The sequence below is a fragment of the Mesoplodon densirostris genome, chromosome 16 (genome assembly GCF_025265405.1).
Source record: "Mesoplodon densirostris isolate mMesDen1 chromosome 16, mMesDen1 primary haplotype, whole genome shotgun sequence".
Classification (NCBI taxonomy): domain Eukaryota; kingdom Metazoa; phylum Chordata; class Mammalia; order Artiodactyla; family Ziphiidae; genus Mesoplodon; species Mesoplodon densirostris.
The window spans coordinates 22,498,431-22,518,678 of NC_082676.1; positions in this window are offsets into that span (position 1 = coordinate 22,498,431).

Genomic DNA, 20,248 nt, shown 5'->3' on the forward strand with positions numbered 1-20,248 from the left:
TAGTATGGCCTTGTTCATGACAAAAAAAAAAAATTGAAACAACAAAAATAATCAACTGTTGGGGAAATGTTAAGCAAATTATTTTATATTCACTCAGTGGACTATTATTCAATTAACCATGATTTTTACCAAAAGATCTGGAAAATTCTTATGATATGAAAGTGGAGCAGCAAGTGAGAAACCAGAGTGCAAAATGTATGCCAGACATGACCTCAGCTATGGAAACAAACAAATAACAGAAAAACATTTTTAAAAGGCTAAAAGGAAATGTGCTGGGACCCTGAACCCAAAGGCATGGGACTCAGGACAATTTTGATGGAGGACAGGGAAATAAATAGTTGAGCCATAGAACATGGCAGAGTGGGGTCCTGGTTGTCTTCTCAAATTCAAAGAACTTTGTATCTGGAGAAGCAGGAAAGTGGAGTCTTTCTTCAGCCTGGTTATCTGGTTCAGCCTGCCCTAAAGCTCAAAGAAAGGGTTGCACTGGACACTGAGCTCAAGATATTGCCATTTGGGGGTGGGGTGGGGGAGAGATGGACTGGGAGTTTGGGGTTAGCAGATGCAAACTATTAAATATAGAATGGATAAAAAACAAGGTCCTACTGTATAGCACGAGGAACTATATTTGATATCCTGAGATAAACCATAGTGGAAAAGAATATTTTTAAATGCATATATATATATATATATAATATATATATCTGAATCACTTTGCTGTACAGCAGAAATTAACACACCATTGTAAATCAACTATACTTCAATAAAAAAAATTTTAAATAAAAAAATAAATCACAATTTGTTCAGTACATCTAGAGCAAAGGACCAAGTTCAGTGGTAGGAAATCACCACTGAGCCATACCAGAGGGGTTAGGATATTATCCTAAAGACAATGAGGACCCTTTGAAGATTTTTAAGCTTTTCCTTCTAGACAGATTACATTAGCAGGGATTCTGTTCTTTGCAATATCAAACACCCAACATAAGCTAACTCAGGCATAAAAATAAAAGTAAAAATTAAAAGAGTAAAATCTAAAACTATAAAATTTCTAGAATAAAACATCTGAGAAAACCTTTGTGACCTTGGATTAGGCAAGATTTCTTAGATATGACGCCAAAAGCATGATCATAAAAGAATAAACTGATAAGTTGAACTTCATCAAAATTAAAAACTTATGTTCTTTGAAAGACACCGATGAGAGAATGAAATAACCAACCTCAGACTGGGAGAAAATATTTGCAAGTCATATATCTGACAAAGGACTTGTATCTAGAATATATAAAGAAGTCTCAAAATCAATTTTCAAAACCCAATTAAAAATAAGCAAAAGATTTGAACAGACACTTCATCGAAGAAAATTTACAGATGACAAATAAACACAGGAAAAGATGCTCAACATTATTAGTCATTAGGGAAATGCAAATTAAAACCACAATGGGATGCCACCACATGCCTATTAGAATGCCTAAAATTAAAAAGACTAATCGTACCAAGTGTTGGTGAGGATGCAGAGCAATTGGAACTCTCATACATCGTGGGTGGGAATGTTAAATGGTACAAACGCTTCGGAAAATAATTTGGCAGTTTCTTAAAAAGTTAAACACACACCTATCATATGATCCAGCCATTCTTCTCCTTGATATTTACCCCAAAGTAACGAAAGCATGTATCCATACAAAGCACGGTACATGAATGTTCATAGCAGTTTTATTTGTAATAGCCACAAACTAGAAAGTCTGAATATCCATCAATAGACGAATGGCTAAACAATCTGTGGTCCACCCATACAATGGAATACTACTCAGCATTAAAAAGGAATAAACTATCATACACAACAAATTGGATGAATCTAAAATAATTATGCTGAGTGAAATAAGCCAGACAAAGCAAGAGTATATGTGTCTCCATTTATATAAAATTCTGGGAATTGCAAATTAATACATAGTGACAGAAAGCAGATCAGTGGTTACCTGGAGCATAGAGGGAGAGGGTTAGGCTGGAAGGGAAGAAGAGATGACAGAAGAACACAAGAAATCTTTTGTGGTGATGGTTATGTTCATTATCTTGAGTGGTGATGGTTTCATGGGTATATACATAGGTAAAAACTTTCCAAACTGCACACTTTAAGTAGGTGTAGTATTTGTATGTCAATTATACTTCAATAAAGCTATTAAATAAATAAATAAGAAAATAGGACTTTTATTGGATGCAACTTGGTATCAGGGACTTTTCCCCAGTCTCTCACCTCTGCATTCAATTTCCCTGGAACCCAGATGAACCTTTGCCTTTCCTGAGCCAATAAATTCCCCTTTTGCCTGAGTTGTTTCAAGCTTGGTTTCTGTTGCTTACAACCAAAGTGTTCTGAATAGCATGGAGATAAGCCTGGAGTGTTATAAGAACAGATGAAGGGGACTGTAACCCTCATTTGGGGACCCAGAATTGGGAGGTGGTCACGAAAAAGATGCCTAGAGAAGGTGACACTTCAGTTGATTTCTCAAGGATTCGGGACCAGGGTAAAAGAGACTGCAAAAGTTTTTAGGCAGAGGGAGAAGCATGAACTCCATAGAGGACAGAAACTGTGAGGTGTGTGCTTGGTGGCAGTTGGGTGTCCCAGGAGTTTGGGATGATAGAAGCACTGTTGGAAAACGAGACTGGAAAATTCAACAGGGAATAGCTTGTGCCAGATTTTTGTTTTGCAGAGATCTCACTGGGACTTGGAGAAGCAGGTGGACCAGGGAGGGGTCATTGCCACAGTTCAGAGTTGACCTTGAGGAGCCTGTGGACACCTAGGGGAGATGACCAGCAGGGAGTCAGGGCTAGAAGTCTGGTTCTCAGGTGGACATCTCACCTGGAGGCGCAGAGCAAAGGCAGTCACCGTGTCAATGGCTGTGGCTTGGGAAGACTGAGAGGTAAAGAGAGCCCACCAGAGTCTGAGGACCCCCAACCCGCCATTTCAGGGGCTGGCAGAGCCCGGGGCGCCTACAAAAGCAGTGGAGAGAAGGAAATGTCAGAGCCACGTGGCCACATGAGCAGAGCCAAGAGCAGGTTGTCATGGAAACTGAGCCAGTGAAGCATTTCTAGGAGAGAGGGATCAGCAGGACCAAATGTAGCAGAAAATTCCAAACCAGTGAAGGCTTAAAATGTTCTTTTGATTTGGCAATTAGTAGGACATTGATGAGCTTAATAAGAACAACTTCAGGGGATCGTGGGCCAGTGAGGGGGTGGAGATGGAAAGAGATTTAGGAGGTAAAATGGACCAGAGTTGGTGATGCGGTGCACACTGGAGCAGGAGGGGGCAGTGTCAAGCAAGACCCCCCCCCCCACCAGGATTCTGGCTTTCTGAAGGGACTGGACAGCCGTGGAGAACACTGAAAGAGGAAGATCAGGAGTTCCGTCTGGGACATTTTTATCTAACAAACACATTTTGGCTTTGACAATGTGCTGGACACTTTTCTAAGAGTTTTACTTATATTAATTCATTTATCCTTATAACTATCCTATAAAGTAGCTACTAACTCATTTATATCGCCATTTACACAAGAAGAATCAGACACAAGAGTTTGAGAAAGTTGCCCATGGCAAGGAAAGGCAGAGTACGGATTTGAAGCCAGGCAAACTGGACAAGTTGGTGTGAGCACCCTTCCCCAAGATAAACAAATGGGGATCAGGATACCAGTGGATCTAGGCTGGGGGTAGGGTGGGGGGCTGGGTGGGGAGGTGTAGAAGCAGCCGCAGGCAGGGAAGTGCCCTGATTTGCCTCAGCCCGGTGCCAGTGGGGGGGGCACCCCGGGTATCACCGGGTCCAAAAGGGGGTTGGAGCTTTAGAGACGGGTGATACTGTGGCCCAGACCATGCCAGCATTAAGAGGGGCCCACCAGGCAGATTGAAAAGGCAGGGCCAGGGACTTCCCTGGTGGTCCAGTGGTTAGGACTTCATGTTTCCCCTGGGCGGGGGGGTTGCCAGGTTCCACCCCTGGTCGGGGAACTAAGATGCCGCAAGCCACGAGGCAAAGCCAAGAGGGCCAGAGGGCAGGTGAGGAGAGAAGTGTCACTCCCAAAGGTGGAGTGGCCGACAGTGGGCCCTGTCCCCAGGGTGAGGGGAGGTGACTTGACCATGGGGATCTTTGCCAAGCAGCCTCAGGGGAAGGCATGGGAACCCCAAAAAAAGGAGGCAATCAAGCAAGGGTCTGCCCATGAAGGAAGGAGGGACGAGGGGAGCTAGGAAGACATGCAGAGTCCAGAAAAGTATTATTTTTTTAATGGAAATTGGGTTTTTTTAAAATAAATTTATTTTTATTTTTGGCTGTGTTGAGTCTTCATTGCTGCAGGCGGGCTTTCTCTAGTTGCGGCGAGTGGGTCTACTCTTCACTGCAGTGCGTGGGCTTCTCATTGCAGTGGCTTTTCTTGTTGCGGAGCACGGGCTCTAGGCGCGCGGGCTTCAGTAGTTGTGGCATGCGGACTCAGTAGTTGTGGCTCGTGGGCTCTAGAGCACAGGCTCAGTATTTGTGGTGCACAGGCTTAGTGCTCCGAGGCATGTGGGATCTCCCTGGACCAGAGATCGAACCCGTGTCCCCTGCAATTGGCAGGAGGATTCTTAACCACTGCGCCATAAGGGAAGTCCCGAAATTGGGGTTTTTTTAATTAAAAAAGTTTAACTAGAAAATGAATTCACATGGTTCAAAATTCAAAACCTACAAAAGGATGCCAGGTGAAAAGTCTCCCTCGGGTCCCTCTCCCCCTGTCCCCCCAGGTCACCTCCGTAAAGGCAACCAGCCTATCCTTCCAGAGATAGAAAAGAAAAAGTCACTATGTGGAATTCTGGAATGCTGTAAATACACAGAAAAAAGAAATTTCCGAGTATTGAAGCTCCTAGGGGAAGGATGCCTTGCAGAGTCAGTGATGGAACAGAGGGACACAGGAGCTGGGGGCTCGCGGGGTGTAGGGAAATGAGTTTTGGATGAGAATGTGTGTTTCATTGAATGGAACAAAATTAAATCGTCCTGCTGCTGCCAAGACGTGAGCTCAGCCTTCTCCTGGGCCCTCTGGACGCCCGGGCCCGGTGGCAGCTCCCGCTCTCCGGAGTCTGTCCAGCCCCACAGCTGGAGCCCCGGCCCTGCCTTTGAAACGCTCCACACCTGGCCGCCGAATTAATCCCGCCAGCTGCTCGAGAAACGTTTTCTGACATGAAATGAAATGTCTGAAATGCAGCTCAATCTTCTTTTTTAATTACTGAAACCAATTGGAGTGTCAAGGGGACGTGAAGGGAACCTCTAGGGCAGAGGGGGAGAGGGGAGGGGGAGGCAGAGGGGGAGGGGGGGAGGCGGGGGGGAGGGGAGGGGAGGGGGAGGGGGGAGGCAGGGCGGAGACCAGGCTGCCCACCCACCGGAAGTTTCCTGAATCTCTGGCTGCCTGTGGCCTCAGAAAGTCAGGCTGCAGCAGCAGGGCCATCATTCCCAAGGCCGCCGGACCCCTCTCACAGTTGGTGGGGGGCGTTTGCTCCCCTCACCTTAGCAGCGCCCCTCCCCCATTCATCAGAGGCAGGGGCTGGACTGAGAGGAGGCCCAAGGGGTTAGGAGATGGGCTCAGGGTCAGGGGTCACTGTGTCCCCCAGCGCCTTCCCCCAGCCTCATTCTGTGACTCCAGGCAGGTGGCCGCTTTCGCTGGGCCTCAGTCCCTCTGGTTGTAGAAACGGTGGGTAGAGTTTTGAGGAGAGCTTGTACTGGTTGACCTTTCCTTGCTTCCACCATTTTCGGCCCTGACCACGTTGGACTTTCAGGATCCATGGGCCACCTTCTCTATCTATAGTGATGCCCGGGAGGCCACCAGGACCCAGGTCGCTGTCCATAGGACTCCATTGTCCAATACACACCAGCCTCATGGAACCAGAGCAAGGGGGCTTTTGGGGTCAGTGGGCATCCCCAAAGACAAACTTCTGGTAGGTTGGAGGGGTGAGGACTGGGCCCAGGGTTCCTCCTGAACTGGGGGTGGTGCATCCTTGGGGAGCCAGGTAGAGTCCATGGGTTCAGGGGTTCACAGGGGGGCCTTACACCACCTCACAGTATGATGGGCGCTCTGGCCAGTGCAGTCCCTGCCGCCCTCACGATGCTGGTCCCCCTTTCCTGCTGCCTTGGAAAGTGGCTTTCGAGGGCCTCATTAAGTGCCATGGCCCCTGAGAAGGAGGAATCTGGGAAAATGTTCTAAGACACTAACACTCTTTACGTACATTTTAGTATTTGTAGTTGAAAATGAATACATCTACGGGGTGAGTGCCCCAGGCTCCTTCCCCAGAGGCCACCCCTGTCACCTGGCTGTTATGAATCTTTGAGGCCTTCATGGGGCTGATGTCAGGTTGAAGGGGAGGGACTGGAGGTGTACTGGACGAGTTGACCCATCGGAGGTAGGGGTGCAGGAGGGAGAGCATTGGGGTGTTCCCACCTGGGAGACCTGGTGGGTGTCTTCAGTGTTCCCTGCGAGGACCATTTATAAAGAACAGTTCTCACTGGAAGACAATGGATTCGATGTAGGACATCTTGGGCTTCAGGAGGCCCGAGGGACAGGAACGTCAGGTGGGGGACATTGCCTGACCCAGCAGACTGGCCCCATCTCACCAGGAACAAATGGCCTTTCACCTTTCCCTGTCCCTCTAGAAGCTTCCCCTCCGTGTTCCCAGCCACTATTTCATACACTCTCCACTTTCCACAAAACACTGACCTTCCTTCCCACCCTGCTCCCTTCCCACCGGGTGGTCCTGCCCCTGCTCCAGGGTGGGCACCACCTTGCCTCTGAACCCTTCCACCCGATGTCAGCAGGTCTTCCCCAGGCTCACCCCTCCCTCCTGGATCTCCAAGCCCTCACTCCCTGGGCAAAGGACCCCAACCCCATCCAAACATGCTTGTGTAGCTGCTCCCTGGACCCCACGCCCCTCCAGCTCCTGCCTCTCTCAACATCATGACAAATCTCCCATTTTCTTCCACCCTGCAAGCTGGGTCTACTCCTACTAAGACCCTGAAACCCTTCCCATCCAGGTCCCGGCAAATCCACAGCCACCTCTCAGCCTTCACCTTACTTGGCTTCTCAGCGCCTTTGGTACCATCAACCGTTGTCCCTTCTACAGCCTTGTCTGGGGTCCCTGGTGCCACCCTCTCCTGGCTCTCCCCTCACTCTCCATATCCCTTGCCAAGACTTCTTCTCCCCTCAGCCCCGCAGTGTTGAAGTCCTTCATGGTGACCCAGAGCCCTTTGCTCACTCGCACCCCCTCCACACATCACTGTAAAGACCATCTACACACTGCTGCCGATTCCCAAATATCCAGCCCACCCAGCCAGGCGCTGGGCTCCAGACCCGTGTAACATCACCCACCTGATCTCACCTGTCTTGCTTGCCCTAAAATGTAGGAGTCATCACCGACGCCACTCCTCTCACACCTCTCCCGACAGTCAGAACCAAATCCAACCTGTTCAGTCTTGCTGATATTTCTCAGACCCACCCCCTCATTTCCATCCCCACTGCCTGGTCCAGGTGTTATTCTCACTCTGTCCATGACTGTAATAACGCCTGACCTCTTCCCTCAGGTCCACTCTTGCTTAAAACAATCTCCAGCTTTGGACAATCAGTGGCTCGTCACTGCTCTTAGCATACAATCCATACTGCATGATTCTGACCTATGACCTCTTTTCCAACCTCATCGCCCACCACTCTGCCCTTCACTCACTACACTCCCACCACAAGGGCCCATTAACCCCTCACACATTATCCTCTTCTTCCTGCCTCAGGGCTTTTGCACACGCTCTTTCTACTGTTTGAACAAACCTCCCTTTGTGCATGTCTCCCTCTGCTTCAGCCAGCTAACGCCCACGAATGTTCTGCCTCAGCCCAAACATCACTTCTCATGGGGAGCCTTCCTTGAAGGCCACAGCAAGCACCTGGTCTATCTCCTTCATATCTTATTTTTTGTAAGATTGCTTGTTAATATGAGTCTTTTCACCTGCACATGGGGTGTTCCATGAGGACTGGAACTGGGGCTGTCCTGTTCCCCAGCATAGATTCTCACTAAGTATTTTCTTTTCTTTTTTTTTCTTTTGGCCGTGCCTTGTGGCATGTGGTATCTTAGTTCCCCAACCAGGAATTGAACCCATGCCTCCTGCAGTGGAAGCTCGGAGTCTTAACCACTGGACCACCAGGGAGGTCCCTCTCACTAAGTATTTTCTGATTGGCTAACTGTATCCAAGTGGAGAAATTAACCAGCAGCACTCACATGCCAGGCAAAGATGCAGGAGGTACAGGTGAAGATGCCAAAAGCCCTTGACCACATAGAGCTCATAAGCAAGTAGAGGAGACAGGCAACAGACAGGTGCACAAATAACTACATCCTTGGCCTTCAGTGATCATAGGTGTGATGATGAAATGCAGGACGAGGGCAAAATGCTGAAAGTGGTCAGAGATCTTCCTTGCTGGTGAGGTGGGGGAAGGGTCAGTCTATCTAGATGGGATAAACAGGGAAGGCCTCTCTGAGGAGGTAGCATTCGGTCAGAGATCTAAATGACACAAGGGAGTGAGTCATGTGAGGACGGGGGAAGGAGGCATGACAGAAAGAGGGAGTGTATTAGTTTGATAGGGCTGCTGTAACAAGCAGAACAAATTTAAACAAAAGGAATTTATTGGCTCACAGTTCTGGGGGCTAGAGGTCCAAGACCAGGGTGTTGGAGGCTTGGTTCCATCCAAGGGCTCTGAGGGAGAATCTATCCCACGCTTTCCTCCTAGTTTCTGGAGGTTTGCTGGCAATCTTTGGCATTCCTTGGCTTGTAGACAGACATTTCACCCCAATCTCCACTTTCATCTTCACATGTTTTTTTTTTTCCTGTCTGCATATCTGTGTCCAAATTTCTTATAAGGACATCAGTTACATTGGGTTAGGGGCCCACCCTAGTCCAGTGTGACCTCATCGTAATTAATTACATCTGCAGTGACTTTATTTCCAAATAAGGCCACATTCAGAGATAACGGTGCTTATGACTTCAATCTATGAATTTGTGGGGACACAGTTCAACCCATAAGAGAGGGCCTCTAGAGCAAGGGCCCTGTAGTAGGACAAGCTTGGTGTGTTCCCAGAACAGCAAAGAGGCCAGGGTGGCTGCAACAGAGAGCAAGGATGATGTGGGGACAAGCAAGTACCTCAAGCTTGTTGAGCGTATTATTTATTCTAAGTGCAGTGGGGAGCATTGTGGGTCTGGGATATGGCTCCCATTTGTAAAGATCCTTCTGGCTGCCTTGTAGAGAATGACTGGCACAGAGTTGAATCTGTTTGTGGGAGCCCTTTCAACAAGAGAGGGGGTGAGGAGGTCCAACAAGAGTGCAACTGGAGACAAGACAATGTTACAGAAAGGACAGGCTCCAAACGTAAGCTGGAGGAGCCAGAAGGCCAGCAGGATTTCTGGAGTCAGTGGCTCTAGGGACCTAGGAAGAGATGAACAGGAAGGCCTGAGCCATCTGTGTACACCCAAGCAGGGAGGGGACTGAGAGGTGTCTGGCACGGTTGACATCCAGGGAGCTTTAGGTGGCCGGGTCTACAGCTCAGAGACCAAATCTAACCCAGAGCTCGGGCGGGGAAGGAGGAGACAGTCCACGAAGGTGAGGACACAGTCCACAAAGCTGAGGACACACACTGTGGAGAGGAATCCAGGGGCCTTGCCCTGGGCCTCGCTAGAACAGGGTGCTGGATGCAAGGAGAGAAGCCCAGCAAGGTGACTGGGGAAGGTCTAGATGGGGTCAGGGGGACAGGAGAGGATGATGTGCCAAGGGAAGGAGGAGGACGTTTCGGGAAGGTGGGAGCCGTCACCCGTGGGCTGTGAGCAGAAAGGTTGGAATGGAGGAGATGAGGAAAGGATGGTGACCCTTGGGCTTGGCAGCTGGGAAGCTTTGGGGAACCACTGTGAGAGGAGCTGGTCAGGAGAGGGAGTCGTGGGGACAACTGGTTGGGAATCCCCCTGCCACCCTAAGAAGGGAAAGGCAGGAAAGGGAGAGGTGGGGAGGTAGGGGCCAGTGGGGACCTGATCTCTGGAAAGGGAAATTTGATATGCTAGTTTTCTGAGAAGACACGTCAGGGACATTGAGCAAGTAGGGATGTGACAACTAGGGACCAGATGAGGCCAAGGGTGTAGGTAGGGGGATTATCATTGGACATGTGTTAAGTCCAACACCTAATTAAACCGCCTCTCTTCCTGGAAAGCTCGATCTGTTCTGTGTTCCTCTCCATGGTGATGGGGCCCCACGTAGGTACCAGTTCCGTCTAGCATCATGGCTGGGGTCATGTGTTCCCACCTTCTGTCACCCTTGCCCACTTGCAACAGTCAGTAAAACCGATGAGTGCTGAATATATTTAGCTTTGTATTAAAGCTTAGTACAGAAGAAGTACAGCGGGCAAATCTGAAGTGTGCAGCTCAATGAGTTTTAAATTATGAACACATCCATGAAACCACACTCAGATCAAGACAAAAACAAATTCATCCTCCTAGAAGTCTCCCAGTTAGCACCCACCATCCAGAAGTAATTATTATCCTGACTTCTATCACCCAAGAGTGGTTTTGCTCATTCTTGAACTTCACATGAATGGAACCGGTGTATACAGTTTTGACAAATGCATATAGTTGCATAACTGCCACCATTTCATCCCCCACCCCTCAAATCCCCTCAAGCACCACCAGCCCCTAGCCACCCCTGATCTGTTCTCTTCCTGCCTTTTCCAGAATATTACATAAATGGAATCACAGAGGGTGTAGCTTTTTTGGGTCTGACTCTTTTGCTTATCATAATGCATTGGAGATTCATCCATGTTGTGTGTTTCAGTATTTGTTCTTTTTTATTGTTGAGAACAGTTCCATTGGATGGATGTACCATAGTTTTTGTTGTTATCTTTTTAATCTCTTTATCAGTTGAAGGATATTTGGGTTGTTTCCAGTTTGGGACAATTGTGGACAAAATTGCTATAAACATCTATGTAGAGGTGTTTATGCAGAAAAAAGTTTTCATTTCTCTAAGGCAGATGCCCAGGAGGGGATTGCTATGTTATATGGTAAAATATATGTGTAACTTACAAGAAACTGTAAACAGTTTTCAAAGGCTGTGCCATTTTGCATTGACCCCAGGAACGTATGAGAGTTCCAGTTTCTCCTCATCCCTGACAGCACTTCATATCATTAAATTTTGTTTTATTTTGTTTTGTTTTCATTTTAGCCATTCCTGTGGGTATGTAGTGGTTCATGTCTTTTGACCGTGTCCTTATTGGGTCGACTGGGAGGGTTTTGAGTGGAGGAAGGGTATGATCAGATGTCAGCTGTGTGTTCGAGGGCTGGCTGGAGGGGACCAGAATGGATGAGTCTGTATCCTGGGATAAAGGAGGGGTGGGTGCACTTTTTGACCACACCAGGGGTGACCCTGAGGATGCAGAGAGTGAAAGAATCTGAAAGGGGCTGCAAACGTGTTCAGGAGGAGCTGGTAAGCCTTGGCTGTTGGGGTTTTTTTTTTAAATAAATTTATTTATTTATTTATTTTTGGCTGCAGTGAGTCTTCATTGTTGCACATGCTTTCTCTAGTTGCGGCCAGCAGGGGTTACTCTTCGTTGCAGTGCATGGGCTTCTCACTGCGGTGGCTTCTCTTGTTGCAGAACACGGGCTCTAAGTGCGCGGACCTCAGTAGTTGTGGCTCGTGGGCTCTAGAATGCAGGTTCAGTAGTTGTGGTTCATGGGCTTAGTTGCTCCACGGCATGTGGGATCTTCCCGGACCAGGGCCCGAACCTGTGTCCCCTGCATTGGCAGGCAGATTCTTAACCACTGCGCCACCAGGGAAGTCCCACCTTGGCTGTTGTGATCACCACTGACTGAGGTCAGGGTCCCCAGAAGCAAAACATAGGACAAGAATTATGGACAAGTGGCTTATTAAGGAAGAGATCCCAAGACAAACTGGTAAGGGAATGGGGATGTGGGACAGGGAAGGGGAGGAGGCCTGGCAAGGCTGCCATCTCAGACAGGTCCCACAGAAGGTAGACACAGTCTGATCCCACAGGGAGCTCAGGAGAGTCAGGCACACCTCCAAGTTGTCCCCCCTGGAAGGAAGAAAGCTGGGCTTGCCCACTCCTGCACGAATCAGGCATTGGCTAAGGGATTTGAGGGTGCATAGTGGGGCTGGAGGAGGGAGCGGTAAATCCCCATGCACTTCTGGTTCTCAATACCTGTGGGGAAAGAAGCTCCTGACACCTAAGGATAATCGCCTCCCCCAAAACTGCAGGTTTTAGTTATAGGAAACCAAACACACCAAAGATGGGGACTGGGGGGCACAAAAAATTGGTCAAAAGTGGGCTTCCCTGCTGGCGCAGTGGTTGAGAGTCTGCCTGCCGATGCAGGGGACGTGGGTTCGTGCCCTGGTCCGGGAAGATCTCACATGCTGCAGAGCGGTTGGGTCCATGAGCCATGGCCGCTGAGCCTGCGTGTCCGGAGCCTGTGCTCCGCAACGGGAGAGGCCACAACAGTGAGAGGCCCGTGTACCACAAAAAAAAAAAAAAAAAAAAAAAAATTGGTCAAAAGAGATCTGAAAGGATGTAGACAGAGCAGCCACACTATCCAGTCCCAGTGTCTCATCACAACACCTAGACCAGGGCAGGCACCTAGCAGATGCTCAATAAATCCTGTTGACTGACTGAGTGCCAGAAGCCACTGAGATGGGACACTCAAGGAGAAGAGCTGGTTCAAGAGGGAAAATGAAGAGTTTGGTTTGAGACCTGATGACCCTGAGGCAGTGATGGGTAGAGTGGGCAGTTTTATATGTATATATAAATTTATTTATTTTATTTATTTATTTTTGGCTGCATTGGGTCTTTGTTGCTGTGCTCAGGCTTTTCTCTAGTTGCGGTGAGCGGGGTCTACCCTTTGCTGCAATGCGCGGGCTTCTCATTGCGGTGTCGTCTCTCATTGCGGAACACAGGCTCTAGGCGCACGGGCTTCAGTAGTTGTGGCATGTGGGCTCAGTAGTTGTGGCTCGTGGGCTCTAGAGCATAGGCTCAGTAGTTGTGGCGCATGGGTTTGTTTGCTCCACGGCGTGTGGGGTCTTCCTGGACCAGGGATCGAACCCATGTCCCCTGCATTGACAGGCGGATTCTTTTTTTTTTTTTTTTTTTTTTGGCTGCATTGGGTCTCTGTTGCTGCGTGTGGGCTTCTCTAGTTGCAGCTGGCGGGGGCCACTCTTCGTTGCGGTGAGCAGGCTTCTCATTATGGTGGCTTCTCTTGTTGTGGAGCACGGGCTCTAGGGGCATGGGCTTCAGTAGTTATGGCACACGGGCTCAGTAGTTTTGGGTCGCGGGCGCTAGAGCACAGGCTCAGTAGTTGTGGCGCACAGGCTTAGTTGCTCCACAGCATGTGGGATCTTCCCGGATCAGGGATGGAACCATTGTCCCCTGCACTGGCAGGCGGATTCTTAACCACTGCACCACCCTGGGCAGTTTTAAGTAAGGATCTGGTGCTCAGAGCTGGGCACAGAAACTGAGCGTGGAGAGAGGAGAGAGGAGCTGGAAGGAAGAAGACTTAGAGGCTTGGAGCGCAGGGAAGGGGAGCCACAGAGGGTGGGGAGAAGGTAGCCAGAGACGGGGAGGGAAACCAGGAGACAGGTAGGCGCTGAGGAGACGCAGGGACAACATATTTGAGGAAGAAAAGGTGGTTGGCGATCTCGGATGTTGCCGAGTTAAGCCGCTGACTGTGACCTGGCCGAACAGGCTGATGAAATTGGCTAGGAAGGTTTCAATGCCCGGAGGACCTGGAGCAAGACCGGAAGGGGCAGACCGAGGAGGGGGACTGGGGGCAGACAGGGCGGGAGGAGAGAGGGAGGCTGTTGGCAGAGGGAGGAAACAGGCTGGGAGCAGTGAGGGCGTGGGGAGGGGCATGTTGACGGGATCCAGGCCAGGTGGCAGGATTAGTTTTAAACAATACCTCAGTGTTGGGCTGAGCTGCCTGAGGTGAATTAATTAAGTTCTCAGCGGGAAACTTTATCCCTCTGTCCTGGGTGAACCTCCTGGGGTCCCGAATGCTCCCCGGGAAGGGCAGGTTGCATCCTGCCTGGGGCCCCCGCTAGCTGTCCCGCTTAACTGTGGCCAACATCGAAAGCCCCTAAGAGGGCGAGTGGGCAAGCGAGCCCCTGGGAGCCCTTGGGAACACCAACCTGGGGGTAGAAGGTGAGGATGGCCGGCAGGGATGGAGGCAGCTTGATGGAGATGCTTGTCCAGGAAGGTGAGGAGAGGGATCTGCTGAAGGCAGAGGCGGTGGGATGGGAGCCGCTGAGAATTTTTATGGGCAGAGAGAAAAAAGCCGGTAGATTGGGAGAAATCGGAGGAAGCAGAAGAAAGGGGGCGTGAGGCCCAAGAGGAGATGGGCAAGGGACAGCTGGCCTTAGACATCCGAAAGTGCTGGCAGATGGCTCCAGAGACGTTTGGAAGGGGAGTAGGGGGAGCCGGTGCCCCCGCAAAGGCCTCTGTTTCCTCCATGGAGCGGGAACCCAGGTTGTCTGTTGAGCCTGGGGGAATATGGGGCACGGGGCAGGGGTGGGGGGGTGGCTCAGGCAGAACAGTTGTTGCAAGGGTGGAAAGGGAAAGAGTTTGGGGACCACTTGAGGGGTTGCTGAGCTGCATTTAAGACCCAGCTGAGGTTGGAGAAAATTAATCTGTGTTGGCGCCAATCAGCATGGTGATGTGATTTTCGCCTACCGAACTTGGCAGCCCAGAGGTGGAATGGAGAAAACAGATGGTTTTCTTAGCTTCTGCTCATCCGCCGTCTAGTTTAATCTGCCGGCAACCCTGGCCACCTCTGATTTACAGATGGGGAAACTAAGGCCCAGGGAGAGGAGACCACGTGCCCGGAGTGTTGCAACATGGAAGTAAGGTGGGGCCGAGCCCAGGGATCTGACCCCTGCTTGGGGCAGCCCCCATGGCCCTGCTACCTTCTGCTGGCTTGCAGCTCTCTGCCTCCCAACCCAAATATTCACTGAACCCACTCCCTTGTGTGCCCAGAACTGCTCAGCTCAGCTTTGCCTGCTCACTAAAACCTCTCCCCCAGGGACCAGGAGGAAACAGAGGCTCAGAGATGACACGTGATTGGTCCAGGGTCACACAGCATGTGAATTAACATTGTTAAGATGTCAGTTCTCTCCAAATTGGTGTATAGATTCAACACAATTGCAATCAAAATACTAGTAGGCTTTTTGTAGACATTGACAAACTAATTCTAAAACAAATATAGAAATGCAAAGGACCTAGAATAGTCTAAACAATTTTGAGAAAAAAAGAACGAAGTAGGAGGACTTGCACTACCTAGTTTCCAGACTTACTATAAACCTATAGTAATCAAGACAATGTGGTATTAGCCTATGGATAAATGGAATAGAACCACATATATATAGTCTATTGATGTTTGGACAAGAGTGCTGAGGCAATCAATGGGGAAAGGATGATTTTTCTCAAATGGTACGGGAACAATCGGAAAACCATATGAAAAAAAATTGACTTCAACTCTTACCTCACACCATAGCCAGAATACATAAAGAACTTTTACAATTCAATAATAAGATAGTCAAGCTGTTTTTGTTTTTAATTGGCAAAGATTTGGACAGATATTTCACCAAAGAAGATATATGAATGGCAGATAAGCACAAGAAAAGATGTTCAACATCATTAGTTATTCCAAAGGTGCAAATTAAAACCACAGTGAGATACCACTACACACCCACTAGAATGGCTAAAATTAAAAAGACCGACAATATCAAATGTTGGCAAGAATGTGGAGCAACTGGAACTCTCATACACAGCTAGTGGGAGTACAACCACCTTGGAAAACATTTTGACAGTTTCTCATAAAGTTAAACATGCACTAACCATTCAATCCAGCAATTCCACTCCTACATGTTCACCCAAGAGAAATGAAAAACATGTGAATAAAATGAAACACACAAAGACATCTCAAACATCATAGTAGATTTATTTGTAATAGCCTAAAACTAGGGGGAAAAAGAACAAATGTTCATCAACATGCAAAAGGTTAAGTAAATTTCTATATATTTACACAAAGGACTACTACTCAGCAATAAAAAAGAAAAAATTATTGATACATCCAACAACATGGATAAAATCTCAAAAACATTATGCTGAGCAAAATCAGTCAGATGCAAAATAATACACACTACATGATTCTATTTACATGAAACTCAGGAAACTGCAAATCTAATCTATAATGATGGAAAAGAGATGATTGGTTACTTGGGGTGGGGAATGGTAGGAGACTAACTGTCAAGGGACATTGAGAGGAATTTCTGGGGGGATGGAAAATTCTATATCTTGATTGTAGTTGTGGTTATATTGCTGTAATAGTTTGTCAAAACTCATCAAAATGTACACTTAAAATGGATACATTTCATTGCATGTAAATTATACCTCAGTAATTTTATTATACCTCAGAAATATTATTTAAATTCTCAACATGAGAAAAATTAGAACTCTGTGGACCTCCCTTATACTTATTTTGTGATTTATCAGTTGTTTTTATTTATTGTTGGGGTAGAGGAGGCATAATCTTGAAGCCTCTGAAGGCCTTAATCCAGCCCTGGAAGGCTTGTGAGGGCCAGATGCTCAGAGCTTGGCCAGGCCTTCCCACCTCTTCCCCACCCTAGCCTAGACCAGCCCCAGCAGTTGCTCCAAGATGTATTGGACATCTACAGAACACCACCTCAACTTAAATCCACCATGAACCCCATAGTTGTGCTGGCCCATCCCCACTGGGGGTGCAGAAGTGAACAAGCAGGCAAAATTCCCTGCCCTCATCAAGTTTTCATGTTGGTGGAAGGAGACAGGTGACAAGCAAAACAAAAGAGTGAATATATCATAGAAAGAAATATACAGAGTAATGAGGATTACAAGTTGTGACCCTAAGTAGGCGCCATCTACTTAGAATTCACTGAGAAGATAAAATTTGAACAAACACCTGTGAAGTGAGCAAGGTAGCCACATTGATATCAGTCTTCCAGTCGAACACTGAAAACGGTCTTCCAGGCAAAGTGAACGGCCAAGTACAAAGGCCCTGTGGACAGATCATGACTATCAGCACCTCGCTAACCAATAAAGAGCCTTCATGCAAATTAGAAAAAGGCATCCTAAATGAGGAACAAGAACTTGATTCATCCTTCTGCCAGAATCTAGACAAAATTTTAGAAAAAATGATTTTCAGATATTGGACAACAAGCAACATAAGACAGTGATCCATGAGAAAAAGTTAAGCGAATAAGGTAAGCCCTACAACTGACCCAGCTTTCTACCTGGACACATCTTGACTGTAGAGAAGGGAAACCCAAATAGAGCCCGGAGTACTGCTGAGCTGGTCTTTGAGACAGAGATCAAAGTTCAGGTAGGCTGAGTAATTTGTAAATTGAAGCTCAGAGTACCTGACAGGAGGAAGCTATGGAGAAAAATAGCTCCAGAAATCTACCTAGGGGTCCCCTTGAATCATTACTAAGTGGGAGGTTTGCATATGTAGAGTGAAACCCCATGAGGCCAGGCAAAGAAAGACAGGGGAATTTTAAGCTGAACAAGGCCCAGATCTTATACAGGGTGGGGGGACCTTCATGCGTAGACCAGCCAGAGCTTGAGTCCTCAATGACCCGATGGAGCATTCGATCATGCCTTCGTAGAAGGGATAAACTATCCCATGAGTGAAGGCTACCCACCCTGAAAGAGCTTAACAATGAACCTCAAGATGATCAAAGTAATTAACAGGTAATGTAATCGCATGCCACGTCTTAAAGGAAGACAACAAAAACCCAGACCATCAACAGTGTAACATTCACGGTGATTGGCATCCAATCAAAAATTCTTAGATGGGCCAAGAAACTGAACAACATGTGACCTATAACTAGGAGTAAAATCAGTAAATAGAAATAGATACAAAAATAACACAGTATAAAGCAGAAACTAATAATAAAACAACAACAAAAAAAAAAAAACACAAAAATAACACAGATGGTGGAAGAGCTGGCAAGAATGTTAAAGGAGCTTTTGTATCTATGTCTTTAACAGAAAAAGGCAACTTTTCTTCTAGGCAAAGGGAACCCCAAACCAGAGCTCATGGCTTGGAGAAGAGAACAGGGGATGGACACCCTCAGCCAGGTCCCCTCATGTAGGGTGCGTCTTAACCTCAGGTGACAGCCCTGGCGTCTCTCTGTTCAGGGGACACCAAGGAGGCTGGCGTGGCTGGAGCAACATGAGCGAGGGGGAGAGGAGGAGGGGATGAGAGCAGAGGTAAAGGGCAGATAGACTAGGGAAGGCCTGTGGGCCACCGTGAGGATATCGGCTTTTACTCAAGTGACACGGGAGCTATGGGAGGACTTGAGCAAAGGAGACTCACGATCTCTCTGGAAGTTAATGGGGGATGAAGAGGAGGGGGTGACAGTGGGGGCTGGAGGACCACGGAGGAGGCCTCTTCAGTGATCCTGACACAAGTTGCTGGAGCCTGGCCAGAGTTGGGGGCTAAAGGGGTTGCGATTCGAGGGGTCTTGGAGCAGCCCCGAGGAAGGAGACTCCACGGGAAGAGGGGACAGACAGCTGTGGGCAACCAAAGGGGGAGGAGCCAGAGATGACTTGGGCTCCTGGCTGCTGGTACAGACGCGAAGAGAAGTACCTCCCAGGGGTGAAGCTGTTGCAAGGGGTTTGCAGCACCTGGGGCGGGTCCAGCCAACGCTGGCTCCAAGTCTATGGCTTGAGAGATAGGGAACAGAGGATGAGGGTCTTGGCTGCAGGAGCAGGTGGGAGATGTCAGCACAGAGGGCAGGGGTCAGCTCCCCCGGGGAGTGTGCAGGGATGAGAGGAGGGGGAGGGAAGGAAGAGACAGGACAGAGAGACAGACAGACCCTACGCAGAGCTAACATGCATGCTGTTGGCAGATGGATGGATGGATGGATGGGCAGACAGACGAAATGACCGTGACAGTGACAGCGAGAGTGGGAGCCAATCCCAACCAGGCCTTGGAGAGACGTGACCCACTGGCAGGTACACACATGTAAACACACAGAGACACACGCACAGTGAAACACACACACACAGCAAAACTCTGCAAACTCCAGAAAGAGAGAAGGAGTGAAGGAAGGGCCGCAGACGCGCGCGCGCATACACGCACACACACACACACAGCAGGAAAGACTCACAAACAGCAAAATTCAATAAGGCTCCTCTGGAGAGCAGGAGGGAAAGAGTGTGGCTGAGTGAGGTGAAGCCAGAGGCAGTGAAAGGGAGGTGCAGAGGGAAAGGGGCTCAGAGAGACAGACACACGGACAGGCAAGACACTGACACAGCCCGGGGGAGGGCACACACACAGACCCACAGAGGCAAGCCCTCCCAGGCGCCAACACCTGGAAGATGCTCGGTGTCCAAGCTGGTGGATGAATTGATGGGAGGGTGAGTGAGTTTGAAGTCACTCAGCAAATTAGAATGAGAATGAGAAAAATGATAAAGAGGAACCCACAAGTGTGCCCTGTGGTGAGAGACATGGACACAATTGTGACACGGTGTGAGGACCAAATCTAGAAGGACAATGCACCAATAAAGAGAGACAATGGGAGAAGGAAGGAAACTCAGAGTCAGAGATCCAGAGAGGAAGAGGTGTGCACACAGAGACGGATAGAAGAACAGGTGCTCCGCAGCCTGACACGGGACCCCAGACAAGCGAGACGCAGAAAGAGGCTGTGTGTGGAAGCTTTCCTTCTTCCCTCCGTTCCTTCCTTCCATCTATCCACCTGAATAACACACACCAATCTAATAATGTGGATCCATATGGGAGAATAAGTTAGAAACCAGGATTTAGGGTAACTTTAGTCCTTCCTGGAATGTTTTCCTTTTATCAAGTTGAATGTATTTACACTATCACTTGGATAATTAAAAATTAATTTTCCAAAGGAAGAGAACGAAAGAGGCAACAGAAAAGGGGATAAGAGACAGAGAGTAGGAGAAAGAGAAGATACCCACAGACAGACATGTCTTCTGTTTGTCCATCCATCCTCCCCTCCAGCTACAAACATTCCTCAGCCCTTTCTCTGCACTGAGAGCCAGAGAGAACTCAGATTCAGTCCCTGCCCTCAAGGTGCTCGTGGTCTGGTGGGAAAGAACCCCATCACCACCACACCCACGTACCTTGTTCCCAGAGGCTCCTACGTTACCATGGAGGCTCTCAGGGGAGGTGGGC